The sequence below is a fragment of the Cyprinus carpio genome, unplaced genomic scaffold (genome assembly GCF_018340385.1).
Source record: "Cyprinus carpio isolate SPL01 unplaced genomic scaffold, ASM1834038v1 S000006745, whole genome shotgun sequence".
Taxonomy (NCBI): domain Eukaryota; kingdom Metazoa; phylum Chordata; class Actinopteri; order Cypriniformes; family Cyprinidae; genus Cyprinus; species Cyprinus carpio.
Window position 1 is genome coordinate 464,367 of NW_024879344.1, and position 8,083 is coordinate 472,449.

General features: G+C 35.1%; 1 long non-coding RNA gene across 1 annotated transcript; it reads left to right on the forward strand.

The window, feature by feature from the left end:
* Positions 1–6,117: 6,117 nt before the first annotated feature.
* Positions 6,118–7,048, forward strand: LOC109055587. Its single transcript, XR_006159787.1, has 4 exons — positions 6,118–6,311; positions 6,376–6,556; positions 6,674–6,833; positions 6,934–7,048. It is a non-coding gene; the product is annotated as an uncharacterized LOC109055587 (long non-coding RNA).
* Positions 7,049–8,083: the final 1,035 nt, after the last annotated feature.

Sequence of the window (8,083 nt, forward strand, 5' to 3'; positions counted from 1 at the left end):
ACGTTTAATGGTGGATGGCAAACCAACTTTTGGTGCATTTACCGCCACCAACTGGACTGGAGTGTGAAGCACTAATAAGCAAGGATTATATACATATTTATATTTATAAAAATTCTCCTGCTTAATCCTATTTCTTTAATGTATTTAACAATACCATATATTTTACCTTGTTCTGCATGCTCTTTTTTTTTACCTTGTTCTGCAACCCATGTTTCTACTTCCCATGTTTCTTAATATATATATAGTACTTAGTTATTATTGTTATTGTCATGAAGCTCTATATTCAGCACAATATTGTCCATTTTAAATTTGACATATTATTAAATATTATATATTTGGGATTTTTGTTGTCTCTAGTAAAAGGGAATGTTGTTATTTAACTTTAACATGGCAGTTTTATATAGGCTAATGGATACAGGTTGTAAGGCTTTTCTCTACACTCCAAATTAAATAAATAAATAAAATGTATTTAATTAAAAAACTCTTTAAAAATTGGGGACAGTGTATGTAAATTCAATATGATGTATTTAGAATTTTGCACTGCATTGTGTTTTAGATTTATCAGATTTTATTACACTAACCTTTTAACCATATATTTGTAGTTAAACTGTGGGTTAAAAAAATGACAAGCAATCCATGGTTATTGTACTTTTACTATAGTAAACCATTGTTAATGTAAGAGAAAATTAATGTCCCCTTACAAAAATAACCTACAGGAATCCTGCAGGATTTTTCACTTGTACTGCACAGCAGTCCTGCAGGATTTTTTAAAAATCTGCAGGAATTATAAAATCCTGCAGGATTTTTCACTTGTACTGCACATCAGTCCTGCAGGAATTATAAAATCCTGCAGGATTTTTAAAAGAAATCTGCAGGAATTACAAAATCCTGCAGGATTTTTCAATTGTATTGCACATCAGTCCTGCAGAAATTATAAAATCCTGCAGGATTTTTTAAAAATCTGCAGGAATTATAAAATCCTGCAGGATTTTTCACTTGTACTGCACATCAGTCCTGCAGGAATTATAAAATCCTGCAGGATTTTTAAAAAATTCTGCAGGAATTATAAAGTCCTGCAGGATTTTTTACTTGTACTGCACAGCAGTCCTGCAGGAATTATACAGTCCTGCAGGATTTTTCACTTGTACAGCACAGCAGTCCTGCAGGAATTATACAGTCCTGCAGGATTTTTCACTTGTGTTGCATGTTTCTGTTGTACTGAAGGGTTCATTCTAGAACATGTAGGAATGTCCTACACATACTGCTGCACATACTGCTGTACAGCACAAGTGAAAAATCATACAGGAATTTAAAAAAAAATTCCTGCAGGACTGCCGTGCACCTCACGCAGAAACAAAATGTTTGCTTACAGGAGTTTTCCCTGTAAATTAAAAATAAATAAGTCAAAAAATAAATATAAAAAAACCCTACAGGTTTTGGATTCAGGATAGGTTATGTCTAGACTAGAGAATGAAACTCTGATAGTTGCTGTAGTTTTATTCATACAATTTTTATTTAATTAGATTCAAGTACATTTCATGGAACTATTTTGGATATATTATGCTCTGGCTGTTGGCAGCAATGAGACAAAACAATGAGTCTTAACAAGTAAATTAAAAAAATTAAGAGTAAGAATAAATAGGCAATTATAAAAAATAAAAAAAAACATTTCTCTAAATCATTTCAAAATTATAAATTTCTGCAAACATCCACGACATGTCAACATTCAAGAGATATGAGTCTGTATACTGTACATTTTTACCTTTTATAACATGAAGATGCAGCTATTTTGTTTTTAATCCAACTCCCATCTATTTGGTTGGATGCAAAAAAAAAAATATTTGCAAGACCTGGTAGGTCCTTGAGGTAGACACAGGTTGAATGTATGTCTGTGCATTTGATAAGTTCAACTGAGTCAATCCCTCTTTCTTTTAAAATGCTTTTTGCTGTTATCCCTGATTCTCTGTCTTTGCTGATGTCATTACTTGTTGTTTTCATAACATCAATGAAGGCATGACCCTCTCCTTGCGCATTGCCTACGTCTATAAATGATCGTATTAATGCTATAGACCCATGTTTAGTTTGAACTGCATGGTTGATTCTTTTAGATAAAGATTTAGCTCCTTTTGAATGAATTTGCTTGCCATTAACCACAGCCCTAGAATAAAAACTGAAAGCTTTATTTGCACTAAAACCTGACTCTTGAAGGATATGAGACTCTCTTGGGGTTGGCTGTCGTACATGTGGGCATCCAAGAAACATCACGCTAGAACTACCAATACACTTTGTCACAATATTGGTGCCTCCCAACATTTTTTCAACAAAGCTTTTGCTTTGCTGTGTTTGTTCATCATTGAATACAGCAGCAATGAGTTGTGGAACATGTTGGTAAAGGTTAAACATGTTAACAATTTGTTCTGCTACAGCTTGTGTGCCATGAAAGAGTTTCTGAAGGTGTCCATTCTGGGACTCATATAAGAATGCACTGTGACTCCATAAAGGACCCCAATTTTTCACAGATGCTGCTGCATGTACAAGTATGTGGACATTATAAGACACATGACACTTTCCATACTGAGACTCAAAAGGGCCCACAAATGCTTTTAAAAGGCCATCAGCTTTGTCAATGTCGTGGGGGGAAATTGAATCTTGAAGGAGAATGTATGTAGCCTGTACTAGAAGTAGTAAATGGTCAAGATATTGTCTGGGTAAAATGCCGAACAAACAGGGAAGGCTGTAAAATAAGAGAAACGCAAAGAAATTGAACGGGGTGGTCTTGTTATACTTGTAGGTGGTTTAATGGCAAGTAACCTTCTTTCAATCTGCTCGTTTTCTCTTCCAATGTACCAAGGCTCTGTATGGTATTTGGAGTCAAAACCATAGGGTAGTCAGCTGGCGACAAACACCAAGTAATATGCCATGCATGTAATCATATGCAAATCCAGAAACCATATTGAAAAACATCAGCAGCATTAGAGGAGATGGACCTTTTACACCATTTATGCATGTTCCAGAACAAACAGCTTGCTGAGCATCTTTAGTGTGTTTTCTGTGTGATCGCAACTCTCGCCCTGTTGACCGAAAGGATACACCCTTGTAAACCCATTACCCTTTTCTACAACTTCACCCTTTTGATAACACCAGTTACAACCATGCTCTCCATTAAATTGCTTGACATTCTGTACAGCACAACGAGCCACTGAATCACAAATGCAAAGCAAACTGTATACATGGACTACTGCTTTTTCACCTTTCCACTGACAAGGTAACCCTTGGTTTTCAAGACTACGCAATTCATCAACAAATGATTGCAGAAACAAGTTCATTTCTGGCTTTTTTGGCCCAAACCACAAACCGCCAAGAATGACATGCTTTGCCCTCAGATTAGGGGGAGCTCGTTGATTGTGACTTGAAGAGGCCAGATATGAAAAGGAGAAGATTTGAAAATTGGAACACCATCAACATTCCAGGACACTGAAATATTCGCCAATTTTGGGTAATTTAGTGCATCAATCGATTTGTACATAGTGCCATCAACTATGTCTTCAACATTTTGTGAGTTGCGCTTTGTCCTTGACCATTTGTAATTCAAAGACTGACAAAAATCTGTATCTTGAAATTTACCTCTTAATTGATCTGAAATAGATAACTTGATAAAGACAGAGCCAGATTTGATTAAGTTTTCCATGTCCCCTGGGTTACCATTGCATGAAGCATAATGGGTGGGGATTTCACTACCAAAGAAATATTGTCAGGATTGTCAAATATACTGGACTTCAAAAGTATCACAGTGAAAGGATTTCAGGAACGGGGATAAGCTATCTGGAACACCATTGGTTGAATCAGGACAGTGGAGATTGATAAGATCTAACAAGTCACTCAAAGCCACTTTGGATGTTGTATGCCTGAGGCTGTAGGCAAGTATGCACAGCAGAGATTCTTCATTAGTGATTTTGGCATTTGGATATATTTTTTCCTCACTGGCACACTCCTCTCTTTCTTCTGTGCTTCCCTCACAAACTGCACTGTGGTTTCTGACAATCTAGAAAGTAAATATTGCACTAATTACAAGCTGACACATAAAGAAGTGTGAGCTTTAAAAAAAAGCATGAGGCTATAGACTAGATACATATTCTAAACTTTATTCTCACATGAGTCTGTGGAAAGTTCTCATCAGCTGTGCTAAAAACATCACCCTCGTCATCAGCAGAAAAGCCTTCCTGTCAGAAATTGTGCATTTATTGCACATTAAAACAAAATCCATATGAACACCGATATTTACAAATGTATGCAAAAAGCACTGGATTAAAAAAAATATCAGAAATTCATTCTCACAACAGCATCTGAAAAGTTTCCATCAGCATCGCTGACAACCTCATTCTCTTCATCAGTAGAAAAGTTTCCCTGTGAGACATGTACAGGTACTTGGACCACTAGTTTTATGCATGTACTTAAATTTTGTAAATGTTCTGGCTGATAAAGGATCAAAGAATTGCCAACCTTATGACAACAAGGAAGCACAATTCTAAAGAAGATTAACTTTGAAAAATAAAAAAAAAATAAAAAAGCCTATTCTCACATGAGCATCAGGGCAGTTCCTGTCAGATTTGCTGATATTGTCACCACTGTCATCATTGGAAATGTTTTCCTACAAGTATGAAATTATAAACATACAGGAGCATGTTAGACATGGTTTCTTGACTACAACAAATGGCCATGAATTTATCACTGAAAATGTTTTTTAGGCCAACATTAAAACCTGAATTACTTCAACTATATCGGGAATAAGCCATGTCTTGTATGATCTTCTCTTTTTTGCTCCTGAAGAAGAAAAAAGAGCAGATTTCTTGCTTATTTGATTAATGTAAGTCAATATGTAATTGTACAATAAGAAACAAATTGCCTAAAATACAGTTATTTGCATTCAGCAACCTATTATATTCTGTGTCCATCGCCTTTGTGTAGCTGCAGGAACAGGTGCCTCTTCATTTAAGTACACTTTATACTCCATATCCTTCAAAAAGAAACACGTTAGTGTTATTTCTTCGTAAATATAATAAAGAATATATTTTTGCATTACCCGAATAGCTTAATCCAAATGAGAACATTTCCTAAAAATGACTACAATAACGAATCTGGGTATTTGACAAAATTGACTTAGTTAATTGGAAGACATATTTTATTTTAGAAGGCTATTTTTTTAAAGAAAAGAAAAGTTTGGTCGTAAAAGTCTTAGTGTTGTCTTTCACCCTGAAAAAGAAGCTCGTGTAATTTACATAAAGAACCAGTAAATTAATCTTTTCACTGAGGTGACGTGTTTCATTGACGCCCACTTGCTTTGCGTAGCAGATTCACGTGACATCATTGCACGTCATTCATCAACTGTCACTTTGTATCGTGAAGGTAAGTCCGCCTTTTATTCTATAATTATATCGTTATAATGCTTTAAATTACTGTTTTGTTATAAATTTCTAAAATAATGTGTATTAGTAACACTAAAACATATGAAGATGTTTTTCTTTTCTTTCTTTTTTTGCTGTCGATGATACATTATAGGCCAATGTATTATATTATAGCCTATAACTACCATATCGCCTACATCAAAACTTTTTTTAATAAATGACTATAAAAAGTAAGCCTTAACTATTGCTAACAAAAAAACATTACTTTTTTTTTGCTAATAATTGATATCATTGTACCTTTTTGTTACCTTGGATTAGAAATAAATTATCTGCACCGGACGAGACCGTGAGTCGCTGGCTGGCCTTGTTGCATTAAAGGTAACACTGTTGTCATGGAGACAATCAGCTGAAGGCAACAGATGAATGTGAATGATGAGACTTTAGAGTTTTGTACACCTTTAGATTAATAATTTTATATATATATATATATATATATATATATATATATATGAATGTGTGTGTATATATATATATATATATATATATATATATATATATATATATATATATATATACACACACACACACACACATACACACATTCATATATTAATAAATTCATATATATATATATATATATATATATATATATAATTATTATTATTATTATTAATGAATAAATGTATTCATGTTCGTTCAATTGTATGTATGTAAATATGTATGCATGTAATTATTTATTTATTTAGAAAATGAGCAAAACATGGGTTCTGGTGGAATGGAGGGAGGAGCCTCCCACCTATGATATTGTCCCTAAAAAGGACATACTAAAAAAAAAGTTTGAACCTGGAGATGTTGTGGATGTGGCTTATGAAGAGGAAAGTTCCCCAGCCACAGTTATAGATATTGATGGTAAAAGTTCAGCAAACAAGACTTAATCATGATATAGAAGATATGTATATTTTTGTCCCTTCAGAGAGCAAAGATACCCTCAGGAGGAGGATGTTTAGGCTAGAGGGGAAAAGAAAAAATCAGCCATGTTTGCAAAATGATGCAAAAAGAGTAGCAAAGAAAAAAAAACGTACACTCCAACTCAGTCCCCATCTCACTCCAAAACGTCCTCATCATCTGATCAAGAGCCTCCAGTCAAACATCAAGTAATACCTACATCTTTTAAATGGCTACTCTTATTTTTCATTATGCTTATTTAAATCACAAATATTAATGAAACCGATATGACACTAATGACACTAATATTGTGTGTCCATCTTTAGGTCATCCACCGAAAGGACAGTATGTTAATGCAAGAGATTAACAGCATGGAGAGTCAAGCTGGAGAGCATTCAAGCCGAGAAACTCAACTTGAGAGAGAAATTCTCAAATTAAAAAAAGAAAATGAGAATCTAAGAGCACTTAATATAGCTCTGCAACAAGGTATTCTTTTTTTCTTCATGTATTTGTCTATCCATCTATATATTAATTTATCAGTCAGTGTGGTTGTCTGTTAGTAATCATTTATTTTGTATTTTTTAAGAAATTCTTCCAATGCTCAAGTGCAGCATGAACCAGGACACTCTTGTTGCTCAACAACCACAAGTTGCTCAACAACCACAAGATTCAAGTCAGAAGAATCCCCCTGAAAAGGTGAATACAAATATATTAGTTTGTTTAAATAGCCTATATTCACGTAAAGTGTTGTGCAGAAGTCGTAGAAGGCATGTTAACTTCTTCATGTTTCATTTTACATTTGGAACAAAATACACATTTGGTAAGATCACCCCCTTGACTATGAAACAGCTGGCACACTAAACCAAAATATATCACTTTTATGTTGAAGAATCTAACAAGCCTAACACTTTTGCACAGTATGTAGTCAAAGTTATATGCTTTTAGATACAGTGTCCCTAACTTTTTTCTTGACAGACACGGGCTAGGAATTAGTTCAGCTGTCCTGACAAGTTGTGGACGGGGGGGCACATCATGTTCTGCCATGGTGAAAGATCTGGCAGTGGCAGTGTTTGGGAGAGAGACACTGGCCACACATGGGCTGTCTGGAAGGGCTGGCAATGCTAACACAGCAAAAGCCAGCTCTTGACCAAGACAAAGTTGTGCTGATCCTAGGTGAGAAAAATGTCCTGCTTTTTTTCTTTACGCAAACATGATGTTGCAGTTATAGTGCAAAATTGTAATAATGTTATCACATATGATAAGTGGAATTGCTTTTACAAAAACAGTACAAAAAAAGTTCCCTGATGTTCCAAAAAAGTTCATCAGGGCAACACTAAGAGAAAAGTTAAATGATAAGCACAAGTTACGAGTAAGGTAATAATTTGTCATACACACAACACACTCGCTCATGCGCTTTATGTCTCTCTCTCTCACCTCACACACCCTCATGCCCTCATGCTCTCTCTCACACACAAACACGTTAATACTCATCTCTGCATGGCTCTCTCTCTCTCTCTCTCTCCTCTCTCCCTCTCTCTCTGCTCTCTCTCTCTCTCTCACACCACACACACCCACACACACACACACAACACAACACACACACAGCTCATGCTCTCTCTCTCTCTCTCTCTCTCTCACCCACACCACACACACACACACACACACACACACACACACAACACACAATTTTTAACACACACTCAAATTTTTTTTCTCTTTTTTCTTGTTTTTCAGGA